Below are 19731 nucleotides of genomic sequence, written 5' to 3' on the forward strand. Positions count from 1 at the left end.
TTGCATCAAAACTGTCTTATGTTTAAATGTGTCTGTTTTTGCAAGTATAATCTCAGATATTTCATATTTCTTATTTAAATTAAATGGCCTAAAACACCATTGAATAATATGGCTAAAGCACAGTGTTGTTTCTGTTTTTCTTTTTTGATTAAATATACTTTAACTTTAATTTTGTCTTGAATCATGATTAGGACCCTTGCTTTTAATATAATCAATTCCACTCATGACCTTTATTTTATAGTTGTGGGTGTCACTCATTTTTATAACATTTCCTATTGTTGAATTCAAAATTTTAACGTGCAATCATTTTCCATTTTATGGGTAAATTTAACCCATGCTCATTCTAAGCTATAATTACTTGTTGTATGTTTTCCTCCTTCATATTTTTCTTCATTATTCTTTTCACCTTATTCTTAGCCTTTCTCACTCCTCTGATTGACTTCTATCTGCTACCTTGTCCTCTTATTCCTTAAACTACCAATTCCTCCAAGGATCCTCTCTTCCAAGATATCCCCTTGCCTTCTTTTTTTCCCTAAATTTAGAAAATTTTTATCCAGACAATCATGTTTTTCCCTCTTTAACCCATTCCCAATGAAGGTAAGATTTCAACACTTACCTGCTACCCCCTTACTAACTTCTTCTGTGTCAATTATTCCTTTTTTTCCTTTCATTTGTATAAGATAATTGCTTCTTTTTATCTCTCCATACATAATTTGTTTTAGAATCACACCATCATACTCAGCTTAGCCCATTCTTTCAAATCTCTGAAATAAAATTGGTCATAAAAGAACTGATATTTTAATATATAAGAAATAAATGAATTGACTTTATTGAATCTCTTTTAGTTGATCCTTAATGTTTGTATTTCACCTGGATGTCATATGTTAAAATTTCCTTTTAAGTTTTGCTGTTATTTTGTGATAAATAACTAAGGATCTTTCAGTTTGTAAATGTCCATTTTTTTTTCCATTAAGGATTATATTTAATTTTGGGGGGTATGTTACCCTTGGTCATAACCTCAGCTCTTTTGCTCTACAAGATGGTAGTATTCCTAGATCTATAATCTTTAAACATAGTAGTTTCTTGGTCATATGTAAGCAATATTGTTTTAAGAATGATTTTGAATAAATAAATTATTTTGATTATTATAAATAGGCAAATTAACTTTATTTTTTTTTGTTTTTTGTTTTTTATTTAATAGCCTTTTATTTACAGGTTATATGTATGCATGGATAACTTTACAGCATTAACAATTGCCAAACCTCTTGTTTCAACTCTTCACCTCTCACCCCCCCACCTCCTCCCCCAGATGGCAGGATGATCAGTAGATGTTAAATATATTAAAATATAAATTTGATACACAATAAGTCTACATGACCAAACCATTATTTTGCTGTACAAAAAGAATCAGACTCTGAAATATTGTACAATTAGCTTGTGAAGGAAATCAAAAATGCAGGTGGGCATAAATATAGGGATTGGGAATTCAATGTAATGGTTTTTAGTCATCACCCAGAGTTCTTTGGCTGGGTGTAGTTGGTTCAGTTCATTACTGCTTCATTGGAAATGATTTGGTTGATCTCATTGCTGAGGATGGCCAAGTCCATCAGAACTGATCATCATATAGTATTGTTGTTGAAGTGTATAATGATCTCCTGGTCCTGCTCATTTCACTCAGCATCAGTTCGTGTAAGTCTCTCCAGGCCTTTCTGAAATCATCCTGTTGGTCATTTCTTACAGAGCAATAATATTCCATAATATTCATATACCACAATTTATTCAGCCATTCTCTAACTGATGGGCATCCATTCAGTTTCCAGTTTCTAACCACTACAAAAAGGGCTGCCACAAACATTCGTGCACATACAGGTCCCTTTCCCTTCTTTAGTATCTCTTTGGGGTATAAGCCCAGTAGTAACACTGCTGAATCAAAGGGTATGCACAGTTTGATAACTTTTTGAGCATAATTCCAAACTACTTTCCAGAATGGTTGGATTCGTTCACAACTCCACCAACAATGCATCAATGTCCCAGTCTTCCCACATCCCCTCCAACAATCATCATTACTTTTTCCTGTCATCTTGGCCAATCTGATAGGTGTGTAGTGGTATCTTAGAGTTGTCTTAAGGCAAATTAACTTTAAAACACATATGAAGAAAGACAATATCTTCACCCAGAGAAAGAGCTGATAAATAGTAGTATGTGGAGGATAATTTTACATGTATATATATATATTTGTACCTAATGCATTTAAGTTAAAAGCTAGGTAATTAAATAAAGACAGATAATTAAATAAATAAATAAAGGTGGTAGCACAGAAAGAAAAAAAGGAAATTTACATGATCACTTTACTGTATATTTAAAAGGAATGGCAAGTTGTATATGTAAGATTTGCAGTTTTGTGTGCAATGATATCTTTTATTGTATTGTTATGGGGGGGGGGGTGGAGAGGAACCACTATAAAATATTTATGAAGAAAGATGAATCCAGAGGAAGAACTAATAAATAGAGGTATGTAGAGAATAAGTTTATGAGCGCGCGCGCGCACACACACACACACACACAACTATTTTTGTCTAATTGTAAGCATTGGGTAGGAAGAAAAAAAAGAAATTTACTTGGTAATTTTGTTGTATATTTGATAGTAAATTTGAAGTTTCGTGTATAGTCATTTTAAAATTATAGTATGCTATGGAAATAGTTTTATAGCATAAATTAAAAATTAAAAAGAATGTGACTTTATTGAGGAAAAGGGCTGGATTTGCCTTTATTGAAATCTCTAGCTCTTAGCACCACACCTGTAGCTAGTATGTGCTTAATAGATCCTTGTTAAAAGACTATCAATGGGACCTTGGGTAAGACAGCAACCAACTTTGAATTCCTCATCTGTAAGATTAGAGTGAAGGATTAGAGGACCTCTGAGGGCACTTAATAGTTATGGAGCAAAAATCCTACTTAGAAAAATTACATAATTTCCCATAGGGTCTATTTCAATGTGATGTGTGATCTTAGGAAATCACTTAACTGGTGGATCTCAATTTCTTCATGTATAAAATGGAGAAAATGGTACAAGTAAAATCTATCTCACAAGGTAATTATGAAGTAGATGCAAATGAGTTAATGTGCAAAGTTTTTTTAAACTAATCATAAAGTAGTATAAAAATGTTATTTTTGTTTTCTCACCACAATCCTGTAAAGTATGTAGCACAAATGTGATCATTCCCACTTTAAAGATAAGAAAATGAAAAGTCAGTCATTGAATCAAAATGATTTATAAGAAATCATGAAGGCAGCAAATATCTGAGCTGGGTGTATATCTATATATGTATGTGTACTTGCATGTGTACAACAGCTAAATATTTAACAACTAGATCTATGAAAAATATACTCATGGTATACTTTCAAGTTTATAGCGGTGAAAATTCTACCTATCATTTTCTTAAATCTAAAAATGAACACCTCAATAAATCAAGCACTTATTTGTAGCATTTCTGATTTCTGAAGTGTAAATGCTCATACTGAAAATATAACAATCCATTTTCAGAAATTGAATTTAAACTTGTCCTGGCACACCTTTGACCTGAATTCCAATTTGGGTTTGATCATTTCAATTTAGTGTTCTTTCTACCAGACCATATTTATAGTGGCTTGGGCTAAAACACTTAAGTATTGGAGTAAAAGTCAGGAAGCCCGTGAACAGAGCCAAGATGGTGGAGAGGACATGTTTTCTGAGCTCTCCTTTACCCTCAGTTTCCTTGCTAATTTTTTGAAAGATACAAATCCACACTTTGTTTTGATCATGGCTTTCAGATAGTCCAACAATTTTAAAATTATTTCTCCTGGATCATTTTTCAATGTCAGTTGTTCTTCCAGTGAGATGTTAGAGGTGAGAAAGTATAACTTTCTTCTATTTTTTCATTCTTTTCATTTTATTTGCTCATTCTTGATGTTGAGTCATTAGCTTCCACTTGCCCAATTCTAATTTTTAAGAAATTATTTTATACAGTCATCTATCTCCTTTTCTATTTGGCCAATTCTATTTTTAAAGAGTTGTTTTCTTCAGTAGACTTTTTTCCCTCTTAGCCAATTTTATTTTTGAAGGAGTTATTTTCTTCAATCAATTTTTGTGCTTCTTTTTCCAAGCTGTTGACTCTTTTTTCATAATTCTCTTTCATAACTCTCATTTCTTTTCCCATTTTTTCCTCTACCTCTCTTAGTTAATTTTTAAAGTCCTTTTCGAGGACTTTTGGGCTTGAGATCGACTCATATTACCCTTTGATACTTTGAATGTAGGTATTTTGATATTTTTGTCCTTTTCTGAGTTTGTATTTTGATCTTCCATGTTGTCATAGTAGCTTCCCATGATCAGGCCTCTTTTTTGTTTTTGTTTTTGTTTTGTTTTTTTTGCTGATTTTTTTTTTAACTTAAGTTCTGCTCCTGGTGTACAGCAGCCACTGTTCCAAGCTGTTTTTGCTGAAGGTTAGGGGTCTTGTCACTGGCTTTTTCTACCAGGCCTCTGGGGCTGGAGCCTTCTCCATTGCATTAGGGTGACCCAGACTGGACATGGTTCCAGAAATGGCCATTTTCTTTCTGTGCTGGGGCTAGAAGCCTTAGAGCTATCCTGCTTTGCCACTAGCCTGTTGAGTCAGAACTCTGAGTCCTACGCTGGTGATCTATACTGCCTCCAGCTGTCTTGCTCAGACACTGCCTACAGTAGGCTGCAATCCCCTTTTACCCAAGTGAGGCAGACCTTTCCTGAAGTTCTAACTTATCTTAAGCTGGATAATTATTTTGTTGTTTTTTGTAGATTCTGTCATTTCAGAATCCATTAGAGGATCCATTTTTTTTTTTCCAAAAGAGAAACTGGGAGGATCTCAGGAAACTTTCTGACTTCTCCCTATCATATTTGACTCCCACCACTCCTAAATGTGTTTCTTGTAAACAACATATTGTTGGATTCTAATTTTTAATTCATTCTGCTATCCATTTCTATTTTATGAGTGAGATCATCCCATTCACATGCAATGTGATAATTACTATTTGTGAATTTCCCTACTATCTTATTTTTAATCACTATTTTCCTTTTAACCTTTCTTTTTACCTTACCCTTATCATCTTTTCTTCTTCCTTTACCTTCTTATTCTTTATTTTATCCATCCATATGAAAGTCTTCCTTATCCTCTCCCCTTCACCCTCCTACTATTAATCTACACAACCTTTTAATTTATACACCTCTATACACCCTCCCCCAATCTGTTTTCAGCTTTCTCATTTCTCTAGAAGTTAAGATTTCTAAACTTCTCCAGATGTTGTTTCCTCTTCAACCCAAATGAGGGAAAGTTTCCATCATTACCAACCTTCTACTCCCACCTGCTTTCTTTGTATTAAGTCTTCCTCCATGTCTTATTTTTATGAGATAATTACTCTTTTTCAGTTTTTCCTACCTAATTTTGTTTCTTAGACTTATTCTGTCATAAACATGTTCCATCCATATCAGCCTTAAACTTTTTTCAAACTATCTTAGTAATAATAAGTTTTGAGAATACTAACATGTTCATATCTCATAAATAGTTTGACCCCAATGAGTGACTTATGATTAATGTTTTATATTTTCCTTATATTTCTTCTGGATCTTTTACTGAGTTCTTCTTTGTTTGTTTTTACAAATGCTCAAAAGTCTTTCAGTTCATCAAATATCTTTGTTTTTTCTTTCATAATTATACCCAACTTTGCTGGGTAAATTATTTTTGGCTGTAATCCCAGTTCCTATGCTTTTCAAAATATAAAGTTCAAAGACTTGTGATCTTTTCATGTAAAAGCTGTTAGGGATTCTGAAAAACTGACTAGTTTTTCATAGTATATAAATTAGGTGCTTTTTCTTGTTGCTTGTAATATTTTCTCCTTTTGAAAATTTTGAAACTTGACTATGAAATTTCTATAAGTGTTTTTCCTGGGATCTCTTTCAGATGATGAACTTTTTTCTATTTCTATTTTACCCTCTTTTCCTAGAAGTTTAGGGCAATTTTCCTTAATAATTTCCTATAATATTGTCTGGATTTTCTTTTTTAAGCATAATTTTATGACAACTTTATCTTTCCTCAATCTATTCTCCAGATCAGTTGCTTTTTTTAATGAGATGTTTCAGATTCTCTTCTAGTTTTTTTCTAGTTTTATTATTTCTTGGTACCTTATAATGTAATTCAATTCCTCTTGCTCAATTCTAGTTATTTTCTTCCTTAAGATTTTGTGTCTCTTTTTCTAATTTGTTAGTTTTCTTTTCATAATTTTCTTGAATTGCTTTTATTTTTCCCAAATTTTCCTCAATGTCTTTTTTTGATTTTTGAATTGCTTTTAACATTTTTTGTGGGCTTTTGACCATTAAACGTTACCTACCCATAGTCAAGTTCTTTTTCATTTGCTTATTCACTTTTATTTTTAATTTGTTTCATTTTATTTTGCACATTATTATTATTACTAGATTTTCATCCCAAGTTGTGGATATTGTTGCCCGAGATTTAAAGTCCTACTTACTGTTATTTTCTAAATTCTGTCTAGAGCTCAACACCAGAGACTCCTCTCCTTTCTTAAGCCATATTTAGATTCCCCGAACCACATTTTCCTGTAAATGCTCTTGCTCCCCATGGTAACATACTCATACACATGTGCTCCCTCCTTATCCATAGCCACACACTAGCCCTGTATTCTAGGAGTCCTTCAGTCTTCCCCCAGTTAGCCTCCTAATGTTCTTAGATGAAAATTTGTGAAGTGAAAGTTTTTTAAGTGAAATTTCTTGAGACCAGGAAGGAGGTGAAAGTTGAAGTGAAATTTCCTGAGCCCTAGACTGAGCCACAGCAGAGCCTGCTGTTTGTTGATTCAATTGGCCTGTGGGTATATACTATTTTGATGTTTGAAGGCACCTCTAGTACCTACTTGACAAAGTCATTATGAGCAAGGCAATAGTTGTCCTTTGGTGATTACCTTGCTGTCTTTTTTGATAACTAGTACCTTATTGTGATAATTAAAAGATTCCAGAGTTTCTGGGAAATTTAATCATATTATTAATAAGGCTTCTATTTCTTCTGGATCTTTTATGTTGAGTTTTCTATTTAGTAGTTCTTTATTTTTACAAATGCTCAAGTCTTTCAGTTCTTCAAATATTTTTTGTTTTCTTTCAGAAAAGGTGGTCATTTGGTCATCTCTAAGACCAAAGACAATCGCTGCAAGCAGGCTCAGGGCTCATATGTTCTTTTGGAAAAGGAATGGCAATTAACTCTAATTGGTGGAGTGAGCTATGTTAAAATGAGATGCTGAGAGTGACATCACATCACCCCTGGACAGAAAAACTGTTTGTAAACTCAGATCACTCCCAACTTTGGGCTATCTATTCAGAGAATGTATGCCCCATCCTGAGAAGAAGACAATGGCAGCTCCAGGGTGATTCTAATCTCGTGTGTGTGTGTGTGTGTGTGTGTGTGTGTGTGTGTGTGTGTGTGTTGAGAGTGCGTGTACCCTCCCACACTAGCTCAGCAGATTTCTTAGGCTTCCAATGCTGGGGAGATCTCCTTGTAGTAAGAGGCATTGTCCTACTTGTCTCCCTCCCTTCTAGTCCCTTCAAGAGATCTCTTTTGATTCTCTTCCCACATACCCTTTCATAACCCATATTCCTGCTTAGCCACTTCCTATACACACATCCCCCCACAGAGCCTTTCCCTCTTATACCTCTTTATAAAGAGACTCTTTCTCCCACCCCGATCATTCCCCATCTTTATTTATTCAATATTCAAAGATCCTAGTGTAACCTCAGCTTGACTCTCAGACATGCAGAACCTTATTTCCACATTATTCTTCCCAGATTTCATTTCTTGCCCCTCCCAGCACTCATTCCCTTCAGCTTCTAATGCTACACTTCATACACACACACACACACTCTCTCTCTCTCTCTCTCTCTCCAAATGTTCCCCTTCCCCTAGATTTCCTCCTTCTCTCATACAAACTCTCCCTTACCTCTAGTTTTACATACCTCCCCTCATGCTCCCAGCTCCCGAATTATGAACATTGCCATCCATCCTCCCTCCAAGTTATCCCATCTCTACTGAAGAGCCCTTTTCCAGCTCTCTGGATCTGAATTTCTTCCCCCTTAAAAGGGTGAGAGGATTGTTCATATGATTCTAGCTCCTTTCAGTGAAGTAGCCAAGATCCAGTACCACCCATCCCTTTCCCACATACCTGAATCCTTCCAAAGACAGCCCCCTTCCCCTCTGCCCAGCCCTTTTCTGTTTCTGATACAGACTGACTTTTCCCACCCCCAGCTTTCTGGGCCATTCTCCCCGTCTCAGACACTTGTTTCTCCCTAACCCTGGGCCTGCAGAATGCAGGGAATTGGGGACTAATAACAGCCTGGGACTGTTGCTCAAACAAGGGCATGGATGTTTTGCTTAGGGAAAGAGAAAGGGAAAAGGGAAGAACAGCTCTGGAAAGCAGGGCTTTTCAAATTGGAGAACACCAGGACAGAGATCCAGAAATTAGGGGTCAGCCCCCAGGACTCCTGAAAACTCCCCAATTTTCTGAGGCAAGATGCTGCAATTCAGCTACAGCCCAGCCCCCTCTTCCTAGCTCCCTTTCCTCACCCCCACTCCCCCAATCATTAAGCACTGGGAAGACAAAGGATAATGAAGCTGTAAACAAGTATTATGGGATGGGCTTCTGTGCTTGGAAGGATGCTGGTGGGAGGGACTTTGGGTACCATTCAGCCACATTCCCAGAAATCTTCTGCATTTTGCTGGGGTGGGTTGGTTGCTTCTTCTCTTATCTTCCCTAATCCTGGCTTTAATCTTCAGTTTTCTCCTTCCTATTATACAAAGAAACCCCATTCCCCCCATTTCCCTCCCATTGCCCGAGTGGGGCTTCCCTTTTCTCACATATCTCTTTTCTTTCCCACTTTTTATCAGTCCCTCCAAAATACTGTCTTCTCCTCAGTCTCTTTGAACCTCCTACATATTTTCTGCCCTTTCCCCTAAAATAGACAAGCCCTTCCCTGCCCCCTGACCAGCAAAGCCCACTTCTGCTCCTGCCCCATTCCCTTTGCTTGCTCCTAATCCTAAAGTACCCTTGCCTACCTTCATTTACTCCATCAGCAGAAACGTATTGTGTTCCTACTCTGCAGATCAGCTGTTCCCCATCCTCTACCTCAGTGTTTCTCAAAGTATGGTCTAGAGAATCCTGGGGATCTCTGAAACTCTTTTAGAGGGTCTACAAATTTAAAAAAGGTTTTTATTCCCAATATGGTATATGTCTATAAATATAACCCAGATAAACAAAACCGCTTTGGAGAGATCCTCAATAATTTTTAATAGGATAAAGATACTGAAAACAAAAGTTTGAGAACCACTGCTCTACCTCCTCTGCTAGATGGGAAGTGGATAAAGTGCTGAATTCAGAAATTGCCTCAGACATGAACTATTTAACTCTAGGCAAGTCATCTAACCTCAGCTTATCCAATTGGAAAATTGGGATAATGACAGCACCTCTTTTCCAGGGTTGTTGCGAGGATCAAGTGAGATAATAGTTATAAATACTTAGCACAATACCTAGCACATAGTAACTGTTTAATAATTGTTTATTCCCTTCCCTTATCCATATATCCAATTCCCCAACCCTATCCCTCCCACTCTGCTGACCCTCCACAAATCCTTCCTGGACAGACCTGCCATCCCCAAAATTCCCCCACTACCTTTCTCTCATTTCAGCTCTGGACAGTTTTATTCACTATGTCAAGCCAACAAGCATTTGATGCACCTACTATGTGCCAGTCCCTGTGTTAAGTTCTGGGGACATATTGAAAGACAAAAGGTACAGTTCCTGCTTGGAAGGGCTCACAGTTTAATGAGGAAGACTACGTGCAGCAACTACGGGATATAGATAGAATAAATTTAGACTGTCAACAGAAAGAAAGCACCAGGATTAATGTGGGTTTGGAAAGGATTATGGTAGAAAGTGAGATTGTAAATGAAACTCAAGAAAGACATTGAAGTCAGAAAGGAGAGAAAGTGAGGAAGGGAGTTCTAGGCAAGGGATGGGAGCCAGTGAAAATACCTGGAGTGGAGAGATGGAGTATCTTGTATTAGGAACAAGGAGACTAGCATTGGAGTACATGATGGGGGATTAAAAGTCTATATAGATGGGAAGGTGTAGTGCTCTGATTTAGATTTCTGGAGGTCTTTGGACCAACCTTTGTTTCAGCTGAGTAATCACCACAAGAATAGCCAGGGATAAAGTCCAAGTTCTTTATTGTCTCCTTGCCTGGGGCTGGAGCTAACTTTCTGGAGGCCCTTCACACTGGCCTTGGTCTCAGTGGAGGAAATGCAGGACAGGCCAGCCACTACAGTGGTGTGAGATGGAGTGAATGTCTCTGTCTGAGTTTGTCCCAGCTTATATACTCTATTATAATTACATCATCGTAGGTGTGAATCTTATAGAATTATATTAAGTACTAAGTCCATGTACTGAACTAGAGCACTATTAAGCACCATGCTAAACTAGATAACCATTGTCTTATCGATTCCACTGAGTTAGCACCTTGTTAAGAATCCTTGTTTCAGAGTTCTGACCCATTACAGGAAAGGGTAAGGTTTTGAAGGACCATAAAACCAAATTGGATTTTATATTTGATTTCAGAGGTTATAGGGAGATATATATGTGTAGGATGGGAAGGAATATCTGCAGAGCTTCTTTGGGTATGAGAGAGAGAACTGTATAAACTATGGCATTTAAAGGCAGCTGGGTAGTCCAATAGATAGAGCACTAAGCCTAGAGTCCAGAAGCCCTGAGTTCAAATCTAATCTGACATACTTACTATGTAACCCTGGATATGTCACTTTACTATATATGCCTCAGTTTCCTCATCTGTAAAATGAGCTGGAGAAGGAAAAGGCTAACCACTTCAATATCTCTGCCAAGAAAACCCTAAATGGGGTTAGAAAGTCAGACATGATTGAGAATGGCATTTAAAGCCATTCACAAGCAAGTTCCAACATATTCTTTCAGCCTCACTGGATACTGTTTCTGCTTCCTGCCCTCTTCAGCCTCAACACACTGATCTTGCCATTCCTCCTGCACAACCTCCCCCTCACAACCCCATCCATGCCTTTCCACAGGGGCAGAATCCACACTCCTGGGACATACTCCATCATCACCTCCATCCCTTGGAAGCCCCCAGTTGCCTTCAAAGTCCAGTTCTCGAGTGCTCCCAGAGGAAAAGGGGAGAAGTCTTGATCCTGCCAGTTGCTAGTGCTTTTCTCCCTCTTAAAAAAAAAAAAAAACTGGAAAAAGAAAATAACTCCTTGAAAGAAAAAAAAAAAACTCTTTGAATTTACTTTGTCGTTTGTAATTGCTTCCATGTGCATGTGTTTCTTCTTCTGATAGACTATAAATTCTTTTTTCTGAAGGCAAGAATAAATTCACTGTTTTCTTTGTCTTCTCAGTCCCCTATATCTGGAGGCAGAATTGCAGTTGCGCTGCAGCATCTTGCCTCAGAAATTTGTCAGGATCAAAAAGACTCCTTTCTAGAGTCCCTGTCCAGCCCCCTGGTGCTGAGCCCTGCTTTCTGAACCTCTGTCTCGGTATCCTCCCTCCAATCTGAAAAGCCTTGCTTTCCAGAGCTATTCTTCCCTTTGACACCTGATGAAGCCTGGAGACCCCCTCTCTCAGACTCACTTCTTTCAAATGCATGAAGTAAAATATATCACTGCCTGCTGGATTCCCTGGCCTCCTACAATCTCATCTAAAATCCCACCTTCTGGAAGAAGTCATTTCAGGTTCCCCTTAATGTTAAGACCTTCCTCTCTATATTTTCCACTGATCATGTTATTATAGGAGAAATATGTACCCATTTAATTCCTGTGATAGAAAACAGCTGTCAAATAAATCTATCACAACACAGTATTTTAGAGGTAAAAACCTGGTTTTTATTATACTTAAACACAGCTTTTACCTCTTGTAGGTAAAAGTAGGTTAAAAAAATAATAACTTTGAATAATTATAAAGATTCTAATGAGGCTTTTTTATGGACAAAAATGATGTCTTAGAGATAGGGTATGATTTTTGACATATCTTCTTATGCTATAAAAATTGAACAATCTCAGTTAAACAGAAAAAATGAGGTCCTGATTGGTGAATGTGTTGGGCAGAGAGAAACTGAAGAATTGATCCCTGAGGCAGGCAGAGAGAAGACATTGATAGAGATTTGTTTAGTTCCATGGTCTCACCCACTGGGGAGGTATCCAGTCTGAAATTCAAGTTATGTCAAACTGCTAAGATCCACCCTCTCTAGGGGTCTTGGGCAGCTTCACCCTGCCATGCCCTGTCAGAAATCCCAGTCATGTCCCTGAGTTAAATTTATTAAATTAAATGAACAATTAATTAAATTTAGGATTCAAACTTTCCCTATAAAATTTACTTATGGCCCATGCCATACTCCCTGCCCTCCTTTGGATCACTTCTCTCTGCTTATGGGTAAGATTTTGGGTTTTAGGTGTATTTGCATCCCCAATATTGCAGGGGGGAACCAGTATAATATCTGACCAATTTAAATCTAAAGAGTGTGCTTTTCTAGGTGTCTCTGGTGGTGTTTTTCCCCTTCCCCCCTGCCACATAGTCTCTCCTCACCCCATTTCTGCTTCTTCTTGCCAGCTACTTCTTTAAGGGTTCTAAGACCTTTTCAGGATTTAACCTGCCAGTGAAGGACATATCCTAACCTCATGGGGTGTTTCCTTTCTCCTAGTGAATGAGCTGCTTGATTTAAAATCACTGCAGCCTCTCTGATGTATGGTAGGCTCCTCTCCCCCAAAAAACCCTCTCCCCATGTCCTGGAGTCAGCCTCAGTTTCTTGTTACATGGGGATCTCCCGTGTCCCCAACTTTCAGAGTCCTAAAATCCAAGTATTCTAGATCTATGATCCTGCTTGCACAGTCTCATGAGCTCTGTGCTGACATTTGATTAAAAGGTATCCAATTTAAATTAAAGGTTTTGTTAAAAAGCAGAAGGGTAATATCTTTGAAATTCCTATTTTATTATAGCTGAGTTTGCCCTAGAATGTTGTCATTTCTGTGGCTTAAATAACGACTTTCTAAAATGATCATTACTAATTCATCCCTAAAAATCATAGTGACCACTCAGTGTTGGTGGGATTTTTAGTGACTAAATGAAAAATAGTAAGTTTCAAAGTCTTACATTTCCAGGAAATAGATTTTATGATTTGAGAAGTTCTTGCCACGTGGCCAGAAAGCTAGCTCTCTCAGTCATATAAGATGTATTTTAGTTGCAAAATGTAAAGTTTATCCACATGATGAGCTGTTTCCTTTCAGCTTGAAGCATCGATGGTTCCAGAAGAAGATAGAGACCTCCAGCCTTTATCCCCAAAAGGTAGAAAAGGAGGGAAATGATGGGTCACTGCCCAGAGTCTGCTCAAAACTCCTATCCTAATTTATTTGTCTTTAACAGCCTTGTAAGCTATTAGGCTGCTAACTAAGCCCTAAATATTATATAAAGCTAATTTATTAGACTTCCCTTAGAGTCCCAGTATAATCTTGGGGACCTGGAAAATTGATCTGCTAGTCTTCTTCTTTGCCTAAAGGTAAGGGGATCCTTCACAATTTTAAGTCTAATTCTTCTAAAGTAGCAGGGCCCTTGGGAAAACCCAGTCTCTTTGCTAGAGCATGGGCTGATCCCATAGCATAAACTGGGGTGCTATTGATTGTACTTATGCTGGGAATGTTTTGAATAAGTCTTTTTTGTTTGTTTTACATAGATCCTACTCTTTCTGAGATGGAAGTCAGCTACAAGGATAGAACAAGGACCTTCTATCCCATTGGACCTACCCCTGGGGTGTTTTCTCAAAAACTGGAAAAAAATTTAGAGAAGGAAATTTAAAGAGGAAAATGGGGAGGGGCCTAATCCTCTCTCAGGATCCCTTTCTTTGTTATTCTTGCAAATTGATTTTAGTAAGTTCTATCCATAAGTTCCACATTAAAAAGAAAAAAGCCTGACTTTTTTTTTTCTTGTAAACTCAGCACTGGCTAATTTGGGTCTACAGAAATCAAGTTAGTTAATTAAAGTTGTAAAACTGCTAAAAAAAGAAAATTTTAGCAGATTCTGGAGGTTTTGAGATTAATCATTAAATTATTTGATACTGTCTTGTTTCCTCCCTAACGAGAGGAAAACTAATTTGCTCTTAGTAAATACTAATTGATAAATAATGGTTCTTTTGAAATTGTAGATTTGAGATTTGACTTGTAACTAAAAACTTGTGGAGAATGTTTAAAACTAGCTAAAACTGGTAATTGCTGCTTATGGAAAGGTGGGGTGAGGTAACAAAAATCCTTATCTGGTTTGGCTTTGCATTTAGAGTTATTCCCTTCCCCTCTTCACAGAATGTGGGAGGAGGTGAGTAGCATAAAATCATCTCTTTAGATATCAAGAAAAGTTGTAAATTTTCTATGATGAATCTCTTATTACAATTGTATGAGATAATCATTATTAAATGGTGTGTTCTAAAATTGTGAACTTGTTTATTCTGGGTATAAGATCTTTGAAATTTGTGTACAAATATTGAAGTATTACTAAATTACTAAAATTTTAAATCTAAGTATTAAAACAAAGTTCTTTGGTAATTTGTTCAAAAGGATTACATGTTTGCATGTCCTAAAAACTTATATAATTACTGTGAATAGGACAGTGAAAAACTTTACCTAGATTTTATTTTCAGATCAGTTATCCCCCACCCCTCACACTGTTTGGGGAAAGTGGAAGAAAAATCTCACAAAACCATTGTTCCTAGCAAGGTCATTGGCCCTAGAAAATGACCTTGGTATGGAATATGAAATTGTCATACAAGAAAGAAAATACAGGTGACAATTTCGTTATCATTTCAAAAAATTCTTAAGGGTTTTTGGTTGTAATCTGAAATTTAGGATTGAAAACTGCAATGTAGTTTTATTTTAGATCAATTAGCAAAATTATATATGTTTACCCTTCTCTCACTGCTTGTGACTGCTCTTTATCCCAGCCTGAGCCCTCTTCTCACTTCACTGATTATTAGGGAAGGTGGAAAAAATCCCACTCATGCTCAGCACTTCTATGACCCGCCCCTTACTGATAAGATGAAATTTCTTTAATTTTAAACATTTCCCAAATATTTCCTCAATCCATTATGTGTAAGTTAGTACTAGCTTTCCACCACACTACCCACCTAGGGAAAAGGATTTTTGGCATATTTTTTAAAACCCCTTTTCAGCCTATGTTTACAAGATATTAACCAAAAATATTTGTTTGTTTTTTCAAGTCTGTGGTGGTTTAAGTTTTAAAAGATAATCATTTCTATAATCCTAATTGTAGAGGACCGGAACTCTGAAAAGTTATATTTGAATCTAAAGACAGCAAGAGTACTTAGGTACTTAAGGCTAATTACCTAATCAATGTATACTATTAACCTGCTTTATATTACCATGTGCTTATGTAATACCTCCCATGCTGATGGATTTATGTATACCTGTTTCAAGTAAGACCCTTCAGCCCAGAAACCTGCTAACAAAATCTGGTTTGATTCCCCACTCCCCTTTAGTATTTTTCAGTTTTCTTCCTGATAAGTCAGGGAGGGCGTGATCACCTGTTTTCTAAAACAAAAGAAAGCAGAAGATGTAGAGGGCCAGGACTCTGAAAAGGTGTATTTGAATCTTAAAGACAGTAGAGTACTTAAGGCTAATTACCCACTCAATGTGAGATAATAGTTCTATATGATATGGTCACATGATGGCTCTCCTCACCTTGGTGCTTGCTAAATGATGAGGTAATCTAGAAGCAAGGATTGGAGCACTGAGGGAGAGGGTCAGGCTCTCTCAACTGAAGTATGCTGAGGAAAGAAACTTCAGTCTCCAGACTCCTGAGTCCAGGATTCATCTTTAATGAGCCAGGTGGCAGCTTGCCTGCCTCCTTCAACTACACCTTTTCAGAGTTCTGGCCCTCTACACTAATGATCTACTTAGATAATATGCTGTATCAAGGTTCTACCATTTAGTAATGCAAGGAACTTCTAAGACAAATTTGTTGGCTCCCTGGTTACCTGCAAATTCTCTGAAAATGGTTATTTCAAAACTCATTCAGCAAATTATTTATCATTTATTTAATGTATTGTGTTCTCGTTATTTAACCAATATGTTCTATGGTTATCTTAAAATACTTAAAACAGGATTTTCAAAACTTGTAATTTTTCTGCAGGCTCCCTCATTTCAGAAAATGAGATTGGTTGCCTCATATCCCAAAAGATTTTGGGATCTACTTGTTTGAAGGGAAACTGTTGGGGTGAATTTCTCCAGCAAAATACTGTCCCCATAAAAGGCAAACTGACCTGTCCTAATTTCTGCTATTGTGTCCTGGTAACCAACTGTGTATCCCGTGATGTCACCAAATTTGGTTTCAATTCATCTCTATAACACTTCAATCTCACAGACCACTGTATTTCACTCCCAATTTCTGGATGGATTTGGCCCCTAAAATTTCAGCATTGGTTAGAGACTTGCAACCCACTTTTCAAAATATTTCTTTAACAAATTAAAAGAGAGAGAAATGATGATATCCTGATTGGTGGGTGTGTTGAGCATAGAGACACTGAAGAATTGATCCCTGAGGCAAGCAGGGAGAAGGCATTGATGAGTTTGGCTCCATGATGTCACCCTCTGCGGAGGTGTCCAGGCTGAAATCCAAGTCTTGTCAAACAGCTGAGACCCACCCTCTGTAAAGTTGTCTTGAGCAGTCTCACCTTGCCATGCCCCGTCAGAAATCCCAGTCATGTCCTTAAAGGCAAATTTTCCCTATGAAATCTATTTAATAGAACGGACTTTTTGCATGGATGTAACAAAAAATCCCGAGTTACATTTGTTTAAAAAAAAAAAAAAACAATTAAAACTGTCTACTTTAAACTGCACCCCACAAGAATAATAGCTGGATTAGTAGCTGTTTTTATAGTATGAAAGCAAACATATTTCTAGTAATATATATATATATTAGCAGGCAGATGATTATGCCAAATATTCACCTACCCAATGAGGAAAAGTCATTTACTTAATAATTTATTTAAATAATAATTTACTTAAATAATTTTTAGATAGAAAATAGGAAGATTTTCTACTTGCATTTTAATCAAAGAAAAATGAAAAGTGATCGTCACCCTGTATATACCTTGACTCAAGTGTGTACGCCACCCTCTCCCATTTTGATTTTAAGCTCCTTGAGGTAAAAACTGTTTTTCTGAGCAAGCAGCAACAGTCACCGCCCAGGTTTGCTGGAAGAATTAAATGAGATTTTTGCAAAGTGCCATTTCAGGGCTGGAGGGAGGCTTACAGCAGACTGAATTTCAGTGGTGATGTGTCCCCGGGCAGGCACTTTAGTCCTCGTGCTGGCCATGAAGATCTTCAGCACCAGGGAGCGGGCATCCCCTCAGCTCAGTCACGGTCCTGAGTGGCCACTTCCCGCGCTGAGGTTCTGCACAGGAGCAGAAGGGGCGTGTGTGTCTGTTTCTGTGTATGTCTGTGCGTTTTGAGGGGGAGGGCTGGAGAAACTGACTCACCCTCTACCTCCACCAATCATTTGCCGCTCTTTTCCTTAGCCTCGCCTCCTCAGGCTCCGCCCCATTTCTGTCGTCCAGTCCCGGCGTCCGGCCAAGTGCATTCTGGGGCTTGTAGTTCTCTGTCCTGTGCGCAGGCGCAGTTCTCAGGCGGGGATGTTGGGAGTGGGGGTAGGGCAGCAGTCGCCTTCTGGCTTCGGTTTTTGGGTGGCTCCCGGGGCTCCTTCGGAAGGTGAGTGAGTGCGAGGCACGGCGCGCCTTTGTGTGTCTCCGGGGTGTCGCTGTCCCTGGGTGTGCCCCGTGCCTCCCCGTGTGGTGTTTGTGTCTGCTACGGCTGTAGGCTTTTTGTCTCCGGGGTGCTGTGAGTGCCCGCTGTGTGTGAGCCCCGTGCCTTGCGGGGTGCCCTGTGTGTGCGCGCGCTCTGTCTCCTGGCTGGGGCTCCGCGGCTGCGCGTGTTCTGTGTCCCCCGCGTGGTGTTCCGGGTCGTGCGCCCGTCCTCGTGCGCGCTCGGGGGTCCCTGGCTTGTGTCTGTGTCCCCCGGGTGTGGTGGGTCCCCGTGGGCCTCGCGGGGTGTCGGGGGCGGCCTCTGTGGGCTCTGTGTCCTGTGGTGTCTGTGCCTCGTGTGCCGCTGTGTGAAAGTGACAAGGGAGCTCAGGAGCGAAGTGTTGCGCGTGGGGATGAGGGCGGGGCGGCCTCTGTGGTGTCTGTGCCTGGCGGGCCGCTCTGTGTGAAAGTGACAAGGGAGCTCAGGGGCGAAGTGTTGCGCGTGGGGATGAGGGGGCGGGGCGGGGAGGGGCCGGGAGGGGCGGGCCGGGGCGGCCTCTGTGGTGTCTGTGCCTGGCGGGCCGCTCTGTGTGAAAGTGACAAGGGAGCTCAGGGGCGAAGTGTTGCGCGTGGGGATGAGGGGGCGGGCGGGGAGAGGGCCGAGGGGCGGGCCGGGGCGGCCCTCGGTGTCTGTGCCTGCGGGCCGCTCTGTGAAAGTGACAAGGGAGCCTCAGGGGCGAAGTGTTGCGCGGGGATGAGGGGCAGGGCGGGAGGGGTGGAGGGCGGGCCGGGCGGCCTTGTGGTGTCAGCCTCGCGGGCCGCCCTGTGTGAAAGTGACAAGGGAGCTCAGGAGCGAAGTGTTGCGCGTGGGGATGAGGGCGGGGCGGCCTCTGTGGTGTCTGTGCCTGGCGGGCCGCTCTGTGTGAAAGTGACAAGGGAGCTCAGGGGCGAAGTGTTGCGCGTGGGGATGAGGGGGCGGGGCGGCCTCTGTGGTGTCTGTGCCTCGCGGGCCGCTCTGTGTGAAAGTGACAAGGGAGCTCAGGAGCGAAGTGTTGCCCGTGGGGATGAGGGGGCGGGGCGGGGAGGGCGGGGCCGGCCGGGCAGGGCGGGGAGGAAGGGCGGGGTGGGGCGGGCCGGGCGCACGCTCTCTCCCCTCCCTCCTCTGTCCTCACTTCTCTTCCTTTCCCCCACACCCTCCTATTGCCCAGCCATTGATCTGATCGATCTAGTTGCTGCTGCAGCTGGTGCTGCAGGCTCTGACCCCGGGCTCCCAGCTGGTCCGTCCACGAGCCCCCACTCCTTCCCTCAACCAGGACCGAGTCCTCCCTGGTCCCCTCCCTTCGTTGTCTCCCTCTCCCCCCCAAAGCCATTGATCAGATCCTTCGGACCGCTGAAGGTACCGTAGGCTCTGGCCCCGGGCTCCCAGCTGGTGAGTCAGTAACCCCCCACTTAACTCCTAGCCTGGGTCTGCGCTCTCTCCTCATCCCGGCTCCAAAGCCATTCATCTGATCGCTGTCAGTGCTGCAGGCGGGCTCCCAGCAGCCCCTACCCCGTTCCTGGCTCGGGACTGAGTACCCCCCTTCTTCCCCACTCCCACCTCTCCAAGGAGTGGGCCCCACCAGGGCGCCGCCCGCCTTGAGGTCTGGGAAGCCCGCGGTGGCCGGAACTCTGGGGGAGTCGGGGGGCTTTGACAGTGAGCTCCCTGAGGCCTTGGGCTGCTTAATTCTTCCTTGGCATTCTGCCACTCCCTGCTGTTCTGTGGGGCGCCGCTCTTCCTGACCTCCAGCTCTTCCTTCTGGACTGGCTTGCCCTTTTCTTCTTCCTCTAGGCTGGGGGAGAGGGCCCCACGTGAG

At 40.5% G+C, this 19731-nt stretch overlaps 2 protein-coding genes across 2 annotated transcripts in view; both read left to right on the top strand.

Moving 5' to 3' along the window:
* The window catches only part of LOC116422680 (titin-like), a 29185-nt gene extending 14049 nt beyond the window's left edge, over positions 1-15136 (top strand). Inside the window, exon 4 of the mRNA XM_031961709.1 lies at positions 13362-15136. The gene's annotated coding sequence lies outside the window, so the exon portion shown is untranslated. The remainder of the gene's footprint in view (positions 1-13361) is intronic.
* A 2647-nt stretch (positions 15137-17783) lies between these two features.
* The window catches only part of LOC100918721 (zinc finger protein 345), a 31845-nt gene continuing 29897 nt past the window's right edge, over positions 17784-19731 (top strand). The window contains 1 exon segment of the mRNA XM_012545788.3: positions 17784-17846. The gene's annotated coding sequence lies outside the window, so the exon portion shown is untranslated.

The sequence above is a fragment of the Sarcophilus harrisii genome, chromosome 3 (assembly GCF_902635505.1).
Source record: "Sarcophilus harrisii chromosome 3, mSarHar1.11, whole genome shotgun sequence".
Taxonomy (NCBI): domain Eukaryota; kingdom Metazoa; phylum Chordata; class Mammalia; order Dasyuromorphia; family Dasyuridae; genus Sarcophilus; species Sarcophilus harrisii.